This window comes from Alexandromys fortis, unplaced genomic scaffold, assembly GCF_014885135.2.
Source record: "Alexandromys fortis isolate MF-2015 unplaced genomic scaffold, M_Fortis_MF-2015_v1.1 scaffold_22, whole genome shotgun sequence".
Lineage (NCBI taxonomy): Eukaryota > Metazoa > Chordata > Mammalia > Rodentia > Cricetidae > Alexandromys > Alexandromys fortis.
Window position 1 is genome coordinate 1,073,324 of NW_026067900.1, and position 18,326 is coordinate 1,091,649.

Here is an 18,326-nt window from a genome sequence, read left to right on the forward strand (position 1 = left end):
CTGATTTAAACTGGCTCAGACCAGTTCAAGCCAGCTTGGACCAGTCTAAACTGGTTCAGACCAGCTCAAACGGGTTAAGACCAGCTTAAACCGGCTCAGACCAGTCCAGACCAGATCGACTGAGACCAGTTCAAACCAGTTTAGACTGGCTAGAACCGGTTCAGACTGGCTCACACCGATTCAGTCCAGTTCAAACAGGTTCAGACCAGCTCGGACCAGTTCAAACAGGCTCAGACTGGTTCAATCTGGCCTAGACCAGCTCTAACCAGTTTAGACCGGCTCAGTCTGGCTCAGACCGGTTCAACCCAGCTTAGACCAGTTCCAACCGGTCCAGACTGGTTCAAACCAGTCTAGACCGGTTCAAACCAGTTCAAACCGGCTTAGACCAGCTCAGACAAGCTCAAACCAGTCCAAGCCATTTCAGCCTGGCTCAAACCTGTTCAGACCGGTTCAAGACGGTTTAAACCAGTTCAGATGGGTGTAGACCAGCTCAGACTGGTTTAGACAAGTTCAAACTGGTTCAGACAGGTTCAAACTGGTTCAGACCAGCTCAAATCGGTTCAGCCGATTTAGAGCAGTTCAAACTGGCTTAGACCGGTTCGGACCGGTTTAGACCAGTTCAAATCAGTTTAGACCGGTTCAGACTGATTTAGACCAGTTTGAACTGGTTGTCTGGTTTATACCAGTTCAGACTGGTTTAGACCAGTTCAAACTGGTTCAGACTGAACCAGGCTGGCTTAGACAAAGTTCAAACTGGTTCAGGCCATTCAGACCGGCTCAAAAAGGTTCAGACTGGCTGAAACCGGTTTAGACTGGTTCAGACCTGTTCAATCTGATTTAGACCAGTTCAAACCGGTTCAGACCAGTTCAATCTGGGCTTAGACCAGTTCAAACCAGTTTAGACCGGTTCATACCGGTTCAGTCTAGTTCAAACCAACTGAATAGAAAAATATCTACCAACCCCACATAGGACAGAGGACAGATCTTCAAAATGTATAAAGAACTGAAGAAACTAGACATAATAATCCAATTTAAAAATTAGATACAGGGGGCTGGAGAGATGGCTCAGTGGTTAAGAGCATTGCCTGCTCTTCTAAAGGTCCTGAGTTCAATTCCCAGCAACCACATGGTGGCTCACAACCATCTGTAAAGAGGTCTGACGCCCTCTTCTGGCCTTCAGGCATACAGACAGAATATTGTATACAAAATAAATAAATAAATATTAAAAAAAATTATAGGTACTAAAACTTTTTTAAAAAAAAAAAAAACAAAAAAAACAAAAAAAAAAATAAAAAAAAATAAAAATTAGATACAGACATAGAGAATTCTCAACAGAAGAATCTCAAATGATTGAAAGACACTTAAGAACTGTTCAATATCCTTAGCTATTGGGGAATTGTACATTCTTTCTCAGAGGACACCCATTCTTTGTTGTAACCATTGATAATAGACATAATGAGCGATAGTCCTGAGCTGGGGAAACAGTCCAGCAGGTAAATACAGACACTTTCCTGTGCAAGCTTGGGACCTGAGTTCAAAAGCCCGGCACCCATGTAAAAAAGCTGGGCATGGCCATATGTGCCTGTAACCCCAGAGAATTGGTTGGTGGAGGCAAGAGGACTTCTGAGGGTTCTTGGCTGCAGCCCAGGCACACTGAGCACTCCTGATTCAAGGGAACAGGTAAAGAACAATAAGGCATGACAGCAAACATCCCTCTCTGACCTCCATGCCCACACGGGCACCTGCACCCACACCTGTGCATCACCCACCACACACACACACACACACACACACACACACACACACGAACAATAGTTCTTTAAACCGCCTCCACAAACTGCTCCACAAGTATTTGTTCTTTCTTCAAACTGGCCTCACTACTGCCTTTGTCTCTCCCCACTGGGTTTTATGGCCCCAGATGAACGAGAGGCAATGCAGCTATTGCTTGTAGGGAATGCAAGATGGAGGCTTCTGGAGCGGTTGTAACTTCACTGCTAGGGACATTTGTAGAAGGTGACATCTGAGAAGCAGGGGCTGTGAGCAAGGTTACCCACGACCCCATTGGTGGCTTCTACTTCAGTGAACAATGTCCAGTGGAATGAGAATCCCAGTGTTGGTTGTCCTGCAGATGTTCGGGGTACAGGTGTTTTTGTTTGTTTTGTTTTTTTTCTCCGGAAGGCTACCATTCCTTCTCAGGGTGAAAGGATGAAGGCATGCTGTAAATTCCTAAAATGCTGTGTGGGAACTGAAGCCTCTTCCAGGCATCTACCAGCCACGTGGCAAGAGTACAGGCCATCTGCAGCCTTAAAGGACTTCTTTCAAAGTGGGGACAACGTGGCTCAGAACCACCGAGTTGGAGCATGGCTTGGCTGTGCATATTAAAATGCTTTTGGATCAGCAGGCTGGGGAGATGGCTCGATTTTTTAAAGTACTTGCTATTGTGAGCAGGAGGACCTGCGTTTGACACGCAGCGCCCACACATGTGAAAACAGGGTGTGTTAGTACATGCTTGCAATCCCAGCCCTGAGGAGGTAGAGACGGGAAGATCACTGGAGTTTACTGCCCAGCAAGTCCAGCCTACCTGACAAGCTCCAGGTCCAAGTGAGAGACCCTATCTCAAAAAAACAATGTGGGGCTGGGAAGATGGCTCAGTGGGTGAGCCTCAGACTCAGAGCTAGGATTTCGAAGAAGGCGTGGCAGCCTGCCTGTAACTCTAGTTTTAGAAGAGACAGGATCCCAAGAGCATGTTGGCCCGTGACAAGGGCTGTGTATGTGAGTTCTGGGTTTGCTTGGGAGTCTACCTCATTGAATAAAGTGGAAGAGTGATGGACAATGATTTCTAACACAAACCTCGGCCTCCACGTGCATGGTGACTGATGTGTATACATGAGCACCCACACATTCATGCCTGCACACACACATGCAAACACGCACATGCGCACACACCTGCCCCCCACACCTGCACACACACGCATGCACACACACACATCTCCCACACACTATATGTTTTCAATAGCTGGCCCAGGTGAGTGGGGGGGCTGAGTGTAAATTGTGCTTGAAGGGTTCTCTGCAGGGGCCAGACACTTCCTGAGCAGGAGCCAGGTGAGAAGCGGCAGAATGGCTGTGGACAAGCAGTTGCGAGCGTCTGCTTTCTCCCCCTGGCTTGCTGTATGACTACGTGCAAGTCCTCTTCCCAGGATCTTGTCTAAGAAGAGACATCCAGAACCTCGCAGTGAAGGGACAGGACCAGAGTGACTCAAGTGTGTATGTATGTCTTCTTGGGGCGTGGAGGTGGGGGGCAGAAATCAGTGTCAGGTGTTCAGTCACTCTCCATATTATTTTTGAGTCAGGATCTCTCAGAACCTGGAGCTCACCAATTCTGCTAGGCTGGGTCACCAGGGCACCCCTGGGGTCTGCTGGTCTTTACCTCCCCAGCGCTGTGATTATAGCTATGTGCTACCATACCCTGTTTTTTTTGTTTTTGCTTCTTTGTTTGTTTTCTTTTTAGTATACGTATGTTTTGTGGATATTTAATATATCTTATGCATATAAAGTACTTAGGCAACATTCACCTTTAAATGCTAAGCACTTGTTGTTTACCTGATACTCAAATTTAATCTTCTATCCTGTATTTTGTTTGACAATCTTAACCCTTCCCTACATCAACACTAGAAACACAATTTCTGGCACTCACAGGTAGATGAGACATTTTACGTCATTTTTAGTTATATCTGGTCTCGCAGGGCCAGAGTCTTGAAGGTACCAGGTTAACAGTCAGCCAGCGATACAAACTGTCTCAAATGAATTTCAAGAGCAAGTCTTCACCCGAGAAGCAAAGCCATCATCTGAAGCACCTCAGTCAACGTGACAACAGGTTCACTTGGAGAGAGAGCTGGCCTCGGAGTTGGAGAACTTGACATTCTGCACAAAGTGTGTCAGGAATTTTCCTCTGTGACTTGGGGCAAGTCACAACCTTGCAGAAGAAATCAAAGTAATCTTTACTAAAGAATTGCTTCTCAAACTTGATTTATTTTTGAGTGTTTTTGTTTTATTTCTTTTTAAAATTGTTTTTATTGAACTATATATTTTTCCCTGCTCCCCTCCTTCCTCCCACCTCTCCCATGATCCCCACACTCCCAATGAACTCGGGCGATCTTGTCTTTATCTACTTTCCATGTAGATTAGATCAATGTATGTCTTAGGGTCCTCTTTGTTGTCTAGGTTCTCTGGGGTTGTGAATTGTAGGCTGATTTTTCTTTGCTTTATGTCTAAAAGACACTTATGAGTGAGTACATATTATATCTATCTTTCTGGATCTGGGTTACCTCACTCAATATGATGTTTTGCAGATCCATCCATTTGCCCACAAATTTCAACATGTCATTATTTTTTTTCCTCTGTGCAATACTCCATTGTGTAAATGTATCACATTTTCCTTACCCATTCTTCGGTTGAGGGGCATTTAGGTTGTTTTTGTGTTCTGGTTATGACAAATAATGCTGCTATGAACATAGCAGAGCCCATGTCCTTGTGGCACAATTGAGTATCCTTTACATGTACCTAAAAGTGGTATTGCTGGGTCCTGAGGTAGGTTGTTTCCTAATTTTCTGAGAAATCACCATACGATTTCCAAAGCAGCTGTACCAGTTTGCACTCCCACCAGCAATGCAGGCTTGTTCCCTTTACCCCACATCCTCTCCAGCATAAGATGTCATCAGTGTTTTTGATCTTGGCCATTCTTACAGGTTTAAGAGGGAATCTCAGAGCTGTTTTGATTAGCATTTCTCTAATAGCTGAGGATGTTGAGCTTCTCCTTAAGTGTCTTTCAGCCATTTTAGATTTGTCTGTTGAGAGTTCTCTGTTTAAGTCTGTACCCCATTTTTTTTTACTGAATTATTTTCTCTTTTGATGACCAATTTCTTGAGTTCTTCATATATTTTGGAGATAAACCCTCTGTCTGAGGTGGAGTTGGTGAAGATCTTTTCCCATTCTGTAGGCTGCCGTTTTGTCTTGGTGACTGTGTCCGTTGCTTTACAGAAGCTTCTCAGTTTCAGGAGGTCCCATTTATTAATTATTTCTCTCAGTGTCTGTGCTGCTGGGGTTATATTTAGAAAGTGGTCTCCTGTGCCAATGCATTCAAGTGGACTTCCCACCTACTCTTCTATGAGGTTCAGTGTGGCTGTCTTTATGTTGAGGTCTTTGATCCATATGGACTTGAGTTTTGTGCATGGTGATAGATATGGGTCTGTTTTCATTCTTCTACAGGTTGATGTCCAGTTATGCTAGCACCATTTGTTAAATATGCTTTCTTTTTTCCATTTTATATTTTTTGCTTCTTTGTCAAAAATCAGGTGTTTGTAGGTGTGTGGATTGATATCTGGGTTTTTGATTCGGTTCCATTGGTCCTCCTGTCTGTTCTTATGTCAATACAAGGCTGTTTTCAGAGTGTAGCTTGGTAGTAGAGTTAGAAGTTAGGGATTTTGATGCCTCTAGAAGTTTCTTTATTGTACATAATTGTTTTGACTATCCTGGGTTTTTTGCTTTTCTATATGAAGTTGAGTATTTTTCTTTTGAGGTCTGTAAAGAATATTTCTGGGATTTTGCTGGACGTTGCATTGAATCTGTAGATTGCTTTGAGTAGGACTGTGATTTTTATGATGTTAATTCTACCTACCCAAGAGTATGGGAGACCTTTCCATTTTTTTGGTGTCTTCTCCAATTTATTTCTTCAAAGATTTAAAGTTCTTGTCATATAGGTCTTCCACTTGTTTGGTTAGAGTTACTCCGAGATATTTCATGTTATTTGTGGCTATTGTGAAGAGTGATGTTTCTCTATTTCTTTCTCAGCCCATTTACCATCTCTGTAAAGGAGGGCTATTGATTTTTTTGAATTAATCTTGTATCTTGCTACATTACTGAAGGTGTTTATGAGTTATAGGAGTTCCTTGTAGAATTTTTGGGGTCCCTTATGTAAACTATCATATCATCAGCAAATAGTGAGAGATTGACTTCTTTTCTGATTTATATCCCCTTGATCTCCTTTTGTTGTCTTATTGCTCTAACTAGAAACTCAAGTACTATATTAAATAGGTGTGGAAAGAGTGGACAACCTTGTCTTGTTCCTTATTTCAGTGGGATTGCTTTGAGTTGCTCTCCATTTAATTTGATGTTGGCTATTGGTTTGCTGTATATTGACTTTATTATGTTTAGGTGTGTTCCTTGTATCCCTGCTCTCTCCAATACCTTTATCATGAAGGGGTGTTGTATTTTGTCAGAGGTTTTTTCAACATCTAATGAGATATCCATGTGGGTTTTTTGTTCAGTTTGTTTCTATGGTGGATTGCATCGACAGATTTTCAGTGTTGGACTATCGTTGCATCTCTGGTATGAAGCCTACTTGGTCATGGTGGATGATTTTTCTGATCGCACCCTGCTTTTGACGTGAGCACCGGGGATCTGACGTCAGTTCCTTGTGCTTGTAGGATGAGTCCTTTATCTGAAAAGCCATCTCTCCAGCCTCCAGTGAAGACTTGCGTATATGAGCACATTTTTACGTCACATCTCTATGGGACTGTGCTTCAAAACTCTTGGTTTCCATATAAAGAACTCCAGGCAAGGCTGAGGTCACAGCTAGTGAGAGGTGCAGAAGTTGTTAGCTCATCCAGGCAGTTGACACAATCCTCCTCTACAATGAAGACCCACCCCCTCTCAGTCATAGAAATCCTCCTGGCTTTCGGGAACTCCAGACTCATCTTAGGAACCTGACCGGGAGGTAAACATGGAAGTTGTCAAAATGGGGTGACAGGTTGGAAACATAGAAAAGTATGTAAGGAGCGGTGAGCTGGAACCCCAGTAAATACCTGAATCTTACCCACCCAAGGAAACATGGTCCCACCCACTTCTCTATGGCTAAATACTGACAGGAGGAGAGAATTTAGTGTTAGCCAGGTAGGTAGGAAAGTGGGGACAGGGGGACAGGGGGACAGGGGGACATGTTGTAATATGCTGGTCTGGTCTGTCACCTGCGTACCCTGTCCCTTTAAGAGACAAGTTCTGCCCACTCCCAACCTCCCCACTTCCACTGAGGCAAGCGGATCTCCCACCTCCTCTCCAGCTTCTCTATCCCTGTCTGCCCTTCTTCCTCTCTCCCTTCCCCTTCTCCCCTTCCCCCTTCTCTCTCCCTTCCCCCTCCAAAACTCACTAAATAGACTCTACACCTCAGCTCTCTCTGCATGGTGGATCTGTCTGTCTTCTGTGAGGCCTCAGGCCACCTGCCAGGGCACCTGTTGAGGCCTCAGGGTGATCTGCACCAACCCTTGTGGGACCGGCCCCCTCACCTCTTTATAAATGATAACAGGACGGTTCACTTTGTCCTGTCTACTCAGCATGCTCTAGGGACAATGGCTCTAAATATACCGATTTTTAAGAGTTTCTAGAGCAAAGAAACAGGGTCCTGCTTGTTGAGAATTTCCTTCCTTCCTTCCTCCCCCTCTTTCTTCTTTCTTTCTTTCTTTCTTTCTTTCTTTCTTTCTTTCTTTCTTTCTTTCTTTCTTTCTTTCCTTCCTTCCTTCCTTCTTTCAAAACAGGGTTTCTCTGTGTAACAGTCCTGGCTGACCTGGAATTCACTCTGTAGACCGGACTGACCTCGAACTCACCAAGATTCACCCGCCTCTGGAATTATAGGCCTGCACCACTACCACCCTGTTTGTCGAGAGTTTCTAAGACACCTTTGGTTTGCTTAATTTTGTGGCACTGGTGCTCAGGTCTAGAGTCGTATAGAGTGTTAGGCTAGCAAGAAGACTCATTTGGGAGGTGATAAGGGAAGCAGGAAGTCCCAGCCAGTTCTCTTCCCAGGCAATTGGTCTGGTGGATAGCTGGCTAAACTCCAGGGCCTAATTGGGCTCCACGCAGACGTGGGGCCACAGTTGGATAGTGGGAAAAGCAAGTCCCAGGGGAAGGCTAGATTACAGTAAGTGACGTCTCTTGGTCTTGGATAAACCCTAGGGCTAAGTTGTACCTGGAAGTGAAGGCCCTCTGCTGTGGCAGATGACTTCCTGTGGCCTTTTCATTGCAGTGTGCTCTCCTGGGACTCTTGCCTTTATGGGGAGGTTCTCTGATGCTAGCCTCTAGCTGGGGCCTGTGTCTTTAGTTTCAGGCTTATCTCTGCACTCAGCAGCTTCCCAGGCAGCTGAGCAGGGAAGCTTCCTGGGGAATCACACTCACCTTGTCCCAAAGCAAGCGCCTTCTCTTCTTACTCCTCTGCTTTTTGTCTTTGCCTTTGGTAATGGGGCCCACCTTCATCAAGCTCTTCTGTGGTCTCCACCACCTACAGATAATGAGCAGAATCCTTAACTGGAAAGCAGGGATCTTTGGATGCCAGATCCATTTGCCTTCCCCACCCCGTGAGCTAGGTGCCCAGTCTCCTTTGCCATCCTAGTGTCTTTCTTCCTGGCAGCCATCATTACCTGACTGGAATCCTTTTCTTTCTCTGACAAGCCCCAGTCCCCACAGCTTCTCCTCTCGGGGAAGGTTCTCTCTCCTAGGCATCCTGTGTTGTTGGTACATATTCTTTTTGCACAGTAGCATGTGTTCTATGTGTTTCCTTTTGGACACTAAACTTCTGAACTCACTTGTTAGTATTTTGTCAAATTGACACACACTAAAGTCATTTGAAAAAAAGGGACCTCAATTAAGAAAATGTTGTCATAAGAATGATTCATCAGCAAGCCCGTGGGCACTTTCTTGATTGATGGTTGATGTAGGAAGGCCCAGTCCACTGGAGGTGGTGGATGGCCCTCGACAGGTGGTCTTGGGCACCATAAAAGAGCAGGCAGAACTAAACCACAGTGGTGTAGGAGGTCCTTCTGTCTTTGTGTTGCTTTCATTGGTTAATAAATAAACTGCTTTGGGCCCTTGATAGGGCAGAACTTAGGTAGGTGGGGGAAACTAAATGGCATGCTGGGAAAAAGGGAGGCAGAGGCAGAGAATCACCATGGACCTGCTGCCGGAGATAGATGTGCTGAGACTTTGCTGGTAGGCCATGACCTCATGGTGATATACAGATTAATAGAAATGGGTTAAACTAATATGTAAGACTTAACCAATAAGAAGTTAGAGCTAATAGGCCAAGCAGTCATTTAATTAATAAAGCTTCTGTGTGGTTATTTAGGGGCTAAGCTAGCAGGGCAGCCACGACGAACAAGCAGCTCTCTCCTTGCAACACCACAGGGAGTACGCCAGGCAGCAGTGTCTCTTCATGGTCTCTGAAGAGCTCCAGAAGTGGACAGAACCTATGGACTCAACAGCCTCGCTGCTCAGACAAGATAGGCTTGTCATCCTACAGATTTCTTAGCCCACAGGATCTTCTGGAGCCTGGCAGGCCCTGTGCTATACAGAAAAAGGCAAATATGACTCTCAATGACCATGGAGGACCTTGAGGAATAGCTCTGGGTGACAACAAAGTAAGTTCTCTGTTGTTTTTTTAATCAATAACTCAAGTAAAATTTTATCCTTCTCAAAGATCTCTGATGCAGTTTGACAGCTGAGAGCTTTTGTCAGTTTAAAAGGACAACCTCACCAAACAAATTTCAGTAAAATACAAATACAAGACCTGCAAGTTATAAAGGTGTGAGGACAAATACAATTTATCAAATTTCTCTCTCACGCTGCCTTCCATAGTCTTAAATATACTTTTCATTGTTCAAAAATATCTGTCACAGTCATTCTGACATAAATATGCTACTGTTTATACAATGTATATGTCTAAAATTTCTGTTTTCACAAACTCCAAAAGATTCTTGTGAGTTCCAGAGAGCCGAATTAAAGGATCCACCTTAAACAGGTCATATACAACCCCCTCAATTCCCTGGTCCTAAAAATATTTTTCTTAAACTTAACTTTGTCTTCTGTTCTGCCAATGCCTTAAACAGGTGTAAGAGACACCAGACATTTTCATACCACAAACACCGGACAGGAACAAACAGACCAGCTACTCCAGGATGTGACCAGCACCCAGCTTTCTCAGGCTCTTCACCCAAGATGACACCCACAAATAAGCAGGAAGCAGTCTTGAGAATCTGCCACCCCAATTCCTTTAACCAGTTGTTCCTAAACTCCTGCCTTTTTATTATAAAAGAGAGATGGGAATGTAATGATCTGTCCTGTCCCTTTAAGAGACAAGCCATGCCCACTCCCTCACCTGTCTGCCAAGGCAAGCTGATCTCCAGCTTTCAGCCTGAGTCCTTCCTTTTCTGTCCCTCTCTCACAGAGGCAACTTCTGTCTCTCCCCACTTCTCCCCTTCCTCCTCTCTATTTCTCTCTCTTTCCCTCTGCTCTTCTTCCCTTTTCCTCTCCCCCCATAACCCACTAAATAAATATCCAACCTCACTCTGCATGACATACCTATCCTTGTCTCTGTCTCTCACCCACTGCATGCCTCCCTGCCCAAGACCAGCCACCTTTGGAAACGTGCAGTGTGCCCATCTGTCTGTCTCTCCTTGTGAGACTGATTTCCCCACTGAGGTCTCTCACCCACCACACGCTCCCTGCCTTGGACTCATGGCCTGCTGCTGCCACTCAGGAGAATGGCACTGTCCCTGCCTGGGACTGGCTGCTCTAGGGACCTGCTGCCGCTGCTCAGGGATCTGCAGCATTTTACTTTTACCATTACAGTCTCTGCTTCAGTGCCTGCCTCTAGGTTCCTGTTCTGACTTTCCTCAAAGAAACCCTTTCTTCCCAAAGTTGTTTTAAGTCAGGGTTTTATTATAGCAATAGAAAGCATACTAGGCCATCTCAGAAGATGCCTGACAGAGATGCTCAACTCAGTCTTCCCAATGTCCAGAAACACTTTAGTATGAAGCTGAATACACAGACCCATGTTAAATGAATACTGTATTCTGGGGAGCGGGTCTTTAGTTTGGATCAGGTCAGGATTTTTATCCAGAACAAAAATATGGTGTAGGGAAGGACAAATGCCTGAAGAAATTGGCAGGATGTCATTAAACCCATGATAAAATGTGTGCTTATGTAATGTGCATGTGTGCATATATATGTATACATGTGTGTACATGTATTATGTGTGTGTTTTTCAATAACATATTTTCTCCTCTGCAAGTGATGTTTGATGATCTCCCCTTCTGTCCTGAATTCTGCTTCAATTATTGTCCTGCTGTGAGCCCCAGGACTCTCAATTTGCACCAAGCATCTCACCAACACCTCAGTAAATGGATTAGGGTTCCAAAGCCAAATGTCCTCTTCTGCCTAGCCCTGGGAAGTGTGAAAGAAGAGAGGTGTGTCCCTGTCCCTTAAGTCTCTGGAGCATGGTTTCTTAAACCTCCAGGGATCACCTGAGAGCAGTTCAGTACCAGCTCTGGGCTAGACCTGGAGCCTCTGTGTTTCATAAGTATTTTTAAAAGTAAAAAAAAAAAAATTGCCAGGAGGTGGTGGCGCATACCTTTAATCCCAGCCCTTGAGAGGCAGAGGCAGGCGGATCTCTGTGAGTTCGAGGCCAGCCTGGTCTACAAGAGCTAGTTCCAGGACAGGCTCAAAAGCTACAGAGAAACTCCATCTCAAAACAAAACAAAACAAAACAAAAAATTATTGGACCAGCATGGAATCAGAGTTTTGGGACCAAATGACTGTGGAGCTCATTATATGACTGAGAACGTTGTGTCATAACTGTTAGGATCTGCACCCAGCTCTGCCCTACCAAAGTAGCGGAGCATGGAGTGTCTGAATCAAATCTCTCAATGAACCATTGTACCTCAGTTCTCTCATTTCCGATTTCTTCTCCATTGTCACCATGGAGCTACCTCTCAAAAGGTTAAAAAGCATTTTGGTAGAGGTAGGCAAAGATCTGTGAGTTCAAGTCCAACCCAGTCTATGTAGTGAGTTCCAGGACATTCACGGGCTGTGTAAAGAGACCATGTCTCAAAAATAAATGAATAAACAAGCAAGCAAGCAAACAAACAAACAACAAATAAACAAAACAACTTGCCGTCTGAGAGTAAGATGTCAAACTCTTGACAGCAGTGAACCCAGGGTCACTGCTCAACCCGGATTTTTAGGAGGCTATGTAGGAGCAGAAACAGGGAGGGAACAGAAACAGGGAGGGGAGGTTTATGGATGGAGGTACGAGGAAGAGTATGTGGAGTTAGGGAGGGAGCACCAAGGAAACCACCAGAACAATCCAATGATGTCGGCCACTGGCCCCATTTTCCCCTTCGAACACTGCTCACAGCTACAGCTGTGAAGGAATCAGGCAGCACCCAGAAAGTATATAATGGGGGCGGGGTAGAGATGGGCTCAGTTGGCAGAGTGCCTGCCTAGCATACGTGAAGCTTTGGGTTTGATTCCCAGCACCTCATAAACAGGGTGTGGAAAGGAATCCCAGTACTTGACAGGTAGAGGCAGGAGGATCAGGACTTCAAAGCTATTTATTGCTTGCATAGGGAGTTCGAGGTTATCCCAGGGTGTATAAGAGCCTGTCTCAAACAAACAAGAGAAAGGAGAGAGAAACTGTCATTCCGGCACCAAACACAAGATTTGGGCCTGGAGAGATGGCTCACTGGCTGTGAGTTCTTACTGCTCTTGAAGAGAACTGAGACTCAGCTCCCAGCACCTGTGTTGGGCAGCTCCAACCACACATAACTGCAGCTCCAGAGGACCTAATGCCCTCTTCTGGCCTTTGAGGATCACCCCCCCCCCATTAAAAATCATAACAACAATAAAAATCAACAGGAGTATTTCTAGGGCTATGTCTCCTCATGTGTTCTGCAAGATGTTTACAGGAACTGGGTACGATGTACATGAAGGTCAGTCATGGTGGGAACAGCTGGAATATACAAATTTAAGTTTGTTCCTCTCTCTCTCTCTCTCTCTCTCTCCTTTCCTCCTTCCCTTCCTCCTTTCTTCCTCTCCCTTTTCCTCCCCCCACCCGTCTCTCGATTGAGTTTCAGATTTTTTTTAAATGAGTATACCTTATGATTCTCTGAGAGGCCCAGATTAGCCTTCAGTTTGCTATGTAGCTGAGGCTTTGCCTCTGATCTGATTCTCCAGACTCTGCTTCCCAAAGGCTGAGATTACAAGGTATGTGCTACCGTACCTAGAGTATGCAGAACTGAGGACCAAACCCAGGCCACTTTGCATGTTAGGCAAGCTCTCTACCAATTGAGCTACATCCCCAATCCTTTATTTATTTAAATTTTTTTTTTACTTTAAAATCTTTTCCCTAGTATCTAATTTTATAGCATCTAATCTGAAAACCAATAAGCAACGGGCGTATGTGCAAATTTGGGCTTTAATGTGTGTGTGTGTTCTTTTAAGCATGAAGACTTCCATTAGGAAAAAGCATCCTTCAGGCTGCCTTCCCCAGCATAGGTAGAGGGAGGGTGACAGGGTCACTGAAGAGAGAAAGTGTGCCAGGCAGAACAGCATCATGGGTGGTAAGGATGAATATTGCCAGGTTTGCAGTTCTGTCCTGGGCTAGGAGTCATGAGGCCAAGACCTTGACAGAAAGCTAAGTGCTGTTTTCCTTGGCAAAAATCATCAGGTTCTAATGTTGCCTTGGGGTGCCATGATGGAGGGGGAGGGAGGTTATCAGACTTCATCTACAAGGTGAGCCCCTGTGATTTCAGTAAACCTCACTTTGGCAAGATTTGATGGCGGGGGAGTGGGGGGTGGGTGGAAGTTGGCCCAGCTGTGGAGTATAGATCTCATTGGTGAACACCCCGTGGGCTGCTGCAGCCCACTGGAAGACTTGCTCTGAGGGCCTGTATGTTTTCTGAAGTCCTGAGCAGGCGGATTGGGCACACAGAGAGATCCCCTTGCTCCTTACAGTGCCAGCTTTTCAGGGGTCCTGCCCAGAACAAAGAAGAGGGCGGGACTGTGCTGAAGGCAGGGCTGCTTTCTCACTCTGACTCTGATTCTGCACACACTGCTTAACTGCCAACTGTAGTGTTTTTCTCTGGGAAGCAGAGAGAATGACCCTACTTTCTCTCAGTTTTTCCCCCCTTCGGTGCTGAGGATCATTCTTGGGGACTCACCATGGAATGCAAACACTGGGCCCATGGAGACCCTTCACCCCGTGAGACTTCTTAAAGCCTTGATGAGGAATTCAAGTTTGGGCCATAGTAGGAAGAAGAAAAATGAGAATACCACATAGCCCTTGAGAATGGGGGCTCACATGGGATCCTGCTTCTGTTCCGTGGAATGTGAGGCCACACTGACCTAGTGAGAGAATCCCAGGCCCCTCTAACTGGGCGGGGAGGGGTTACCCATTCTTCTTGGTGCTTCTGGGAATAGAACCCAGTTCCTCACACATGCCAGGCAAGTGACCTACCACTGAGTTACAGCCTCAACCCTTTTATTGTCTTTCTTATTTTGATACAGAGTCTCACTTAGCTGTTCAAACTGACCTTAAACTCACTCTGCAGCTCAGGCATGTCTTGAACTTTTGATCCTCCTACCCCTACCTCCCAAGGAGCTGGGTTTACAAGTCCGTGCTGCCAGATCCACTTTGGAGGGGGATCTCCCTTTAATGGGGAGAGATGGAGAGATAATTGGTACCCAGGGTCACGCACGAAGTTAGCGACTGATTCTCAACAAGAGTCAAACACAGGGCTCTTTCTTTCCCTGTTCCACCTCCCGTGACTTAGACCTGGTCTAGAAAGGCAGGTACATTACCATTAAAACAGGGCTGTTCATGGTCTGTGCTGCTGCCAGAAACCATGTGGAATCCGCTACCCATGCTCCTGCTGACGGTAAAGGACAAGGAAGCAACTCTTGCAGCGATACTGATGATTGCAGATGCACAGTTGAGAAAGAGGGATAAAGAAGGCTTCTGTGACAATCCTACCCCCACCCTAACACACCCCCAAAGTAACAGCCCAAACAGGAACCTACGGTAGAGAACTCTTTAAAAAGCGTGATAAGGATGCTGAAGAGTAGCTCTCCACAACTGATGGCTTCTGGCGGGGGTGCAGGAGGGGAAGAACTCAGGTCTGTTTAAGGGACAGGCCACTGAGAGTTTGGCCATGCTCCAGTGGGTATATGGATAAGATAAATTGGACTTTTTTTTAAATATAATTTTTTATTGAAAAAAAATTTTTCGCCTCCTCCCCGCCTCCCATAAATTGGACTTTTTTTAGTGGTGGTTGGGGTACTGATATGAGATGGCTGGGAAGTGAGTGTGTTCGGGGTGTATGATGGAAAATTCCCAAAGAAGCAATAAAAATATGATGTTGAAACAAACAGATAGACGAACCATGGCTCCTATTGCATTTTCTTGGTTCTTATAATTACTGTTTTCAGTGCCAAGGGAAACATCCCTGAGAACTTTGAATTGCTCTTGATTTTGATTTTCTTTTAAAGCTCGACTCCAGCAAGATACCTAGGATGAGATGGCTTAGTAGGATTGTTCTTTCATGACCCTGTTCTCTAAGTGTTGGCTGAAGAAAGGCTGCATAGGTTAGGGGTGGTAACTCTGCAGCATGCTTGTCCAGCAAACACCAAGTCCTACACTTGATCATTAGAACTGTATAAACTGGGCACGGTGGCACACACCTGTAATCCTAGCAAGTAAAAGCAGGGCAACCAAAAGTCTAGGGTTATCATGGGCTACATGATGAGTCTGGGCCTTGCCTGGGCTACATGAGGTGGGCGGCGGGGGGGGGGGGAGACTCGGCTCAAAGGCACAGGGATATGCAGATATGATAGTCTCAGTGTTTAATAAACAGTGAGGACTGAGCCCTCAGTTGGGGAGTCAGGCTTGATTGAGGTCTGATCTGAAGCAGGCAGCAGTAGCCAGCTGAGTTTCCCTTGCACAATGGGAAATCAGATGCCCTGTCCCAGACAGCAGAGCCAGGCCCACTGCGTGGTACTAGAGCATCCTTTCCATGAGAGGAGCCTGAAGGACAGTGACCCCTGCTTGGGCTTTCTCTTCCAGAAAGTTGCATTCTGAGGATGCGAGAGGGAAGGAAGGAGGCCTTGGCAATGTCCACCCCAACTCTCTCACAGTGCTGAGCCTGGGCCCAGTGAGACTTGGTTGTGAACTGGGGTGACAAAGACCAGGGAAACTGTTGGAGGGGGAGTGAGTTATACAATATGAGAGGGAAACCTCAAAGCGAAATGCAACACTCGCAGCATGTTCAGCTTTAGGGGCATAGCTGACTCCATGCCAAAGCTCAGGAGAGGAAGGGATGCTCAGAAAGGTGGCTGGTGGAACCAACAAGCCCATGTCTCAGAGAAAGAAACGTGAACGGGAGAGATTCAGAGGATTCGTACAGCAAAATAAAAACCAAGCAGGTGTGAGGCAAAATCAGCTATAAAGATACCAATTGCAAATCTTATTGGGCAGGGCAGTGGTGGTGTAAACAGAGACTGTTCGTTCATTTCCTGGCCACCCAGACCCAAATAAAACCACACAGAAACTATACTAATTACAACACTGTTTGACCAATAGCTTAGGCATTATTTCTAGCTAGCTCTTACTCATTAAATTAATCCATTTCTATTATTTTATATTTTCCACGAGGCTTGTGGTTTGTTTCCTCTTGCTTCTTGGGCAGCTACATGGCATCTCCTTAACGCTGCCTACTCTCTATATCTCTTCCACACACTCACACACACACATACACACACGCATGCACACACACATAATCTTGAAACATGTTATCTGTTGTTTATTGTATCTTATTGCAGTTTGTGTTCCCTACTGGGCCTGGTTTCAGAGGCCTTTTGAACACCAGGATTAAGGGTACCCATGTGTAGTGCGATTAATAAAAACCCAGAGACTGATACTAGCGTTTGACCTGAAGGTCAGAAAAGCAAAGCAGCCAGCCACTGGCCCTTACTCTGCCTCAGTCCAAAATGGTGATCCTGCCTCCAGGAATCCTCAGAATGAGACTGAGCTGAGAGTTGTCTCCTCCCGTTTTATAATCCTCTCTAGTGCTGGGATTAAGGGCGTGTACCACTACCACCTGGTTTCCATGGCAAACTAGAGTGGCTACTGGGATTAAAGGTGTGTGCCACCACTGCCTGGTCTGTAAGGCTGACCAGTGGGGTTGTTTCACTCTCTGATCTTCAGGCAAGCTTTATTTACTAAAATACAAATGAACTATCACCACACCATGTTATCCTAGCTACGAAACATGACTACATACCAAAATCAGCTGGACGCTTTGCTTAAAACCGAGATCCTGCTAGGCTGTGTAGCTCGAGGTGGAAGGAAACACGAACGCTTGCCTGGGTTCAATTCTCAGAATGTAAAAACAACGCAAAACACCTTAGATCCCCAAGGCATCATCTCTAAAATCCCCCTTTTTAAAACATGTTTAACAAGGTCTGGGAGTCTACAAGAAACCTCTGAGAAACCGTTTAAACTCCATTGAAACTTTCGAAAGCAGGGTGTAGGCAGCTCTGCGGTGTGTGGGTGTTGGGAGCTGTGGCAGGGCTCAGCTGTGGTCAGACCCTCACCTTAAGGCAAGGCTGGGTCCTCTGCTAGGCTGGGGGGGGGGAGACAAAAGCCCTTTGTTTGTCTTTTCCCTAGGAGGAGCCTGCCTGGGGATGAAACTTCAAAGCAATTCCTTGAGACCCCTAAAGAGGGCTAATCCTCAGGCCGAATTCCTTTTTCTGTCTGTCCTGCTTCCTGACCCTGCTCCTGGCAGCTGTCCCAGGCTCCCACCTCTGCTCAGGGAGACATTCCCTCCCCATGAGCTCATCAGAAACCGTCCCTCCCTTGGGCCTGGACCTCTCACCTCAAATTCTTCTGCGTCAGAGACCCCTGAAGCCAATTGTGAGGGGGTTTCCGAGTCCCCTCCTCTCTCTCTCGGAGGCACAGTGGAGAGCTGGCTTGGGGCGGTGAGTCATTTTAGGAAGCCATCTGGCTGCTAAATGCTCAGAGATTGCCTAACAGCAGCCAGTTCTTTTCACGCTCAACACCTATGAATGGGTTCCTTAAAGAAAATTTAAAGGGCAAGAAACCAAAATAGGGTCCAGGATGTAGCTCACAGTAGAGAGCTTGCCTGGCACCCATAGACCTCTGGATTTGATCCCTAACACTATCCAAAGCAAGCTTGTTGGGTGGTGCAGGCTTTCTCACGCTTGCAGAGGGACCAGTTCAGGACTTTCCCTGGTTACAAAGGAAATGGGAGGCCTCTGGGCTACTTGAGACCCTGTCTAAGAAAGAGGGGAATGAGAAGTAAATTATAATTTAGGAAATTTGCAGTAACCGTAGTGAGATACAAAGAGAATTATGGGGGCTGGAGAGAGAGATGCCTTAGCAGGTAAGACTGATAGTACTCTTGTATAGAACCTGAGTTTGATTCCCA

The 18,326-nt window shown here is 45.8% G+C and overlaps 1 long non-coding RNA gene across 2 annotated transcripts; it reads right to left on the reverse strand.

The window, feature by feature from the left end:
- Positions 1–4,523: 4,523 nt before the first annotated feature.
- LOC126490923 (uncharacterized) lies at positions 4,524–17,876 on the reverse strand. Of its 2 annotated transcripts, none has more exons than XR_007589273.1 (3): positions 17,754–17,876; positions 8,224–8,326; positions 4,524–6,630 (listed from the first exon to the last, which is right to left on the reverse strand). It is a non-coding gene; the product is annotated as an uncharacterized lncRNA (long non-coding RNA). The 2 variants fall into 2 exon arrangements; XR_007589274.1 differs by having other exon boundaries at positions 4,524–6,761.
- Positions 17,877–18,326: the final 450 nt, after the last annotated feature.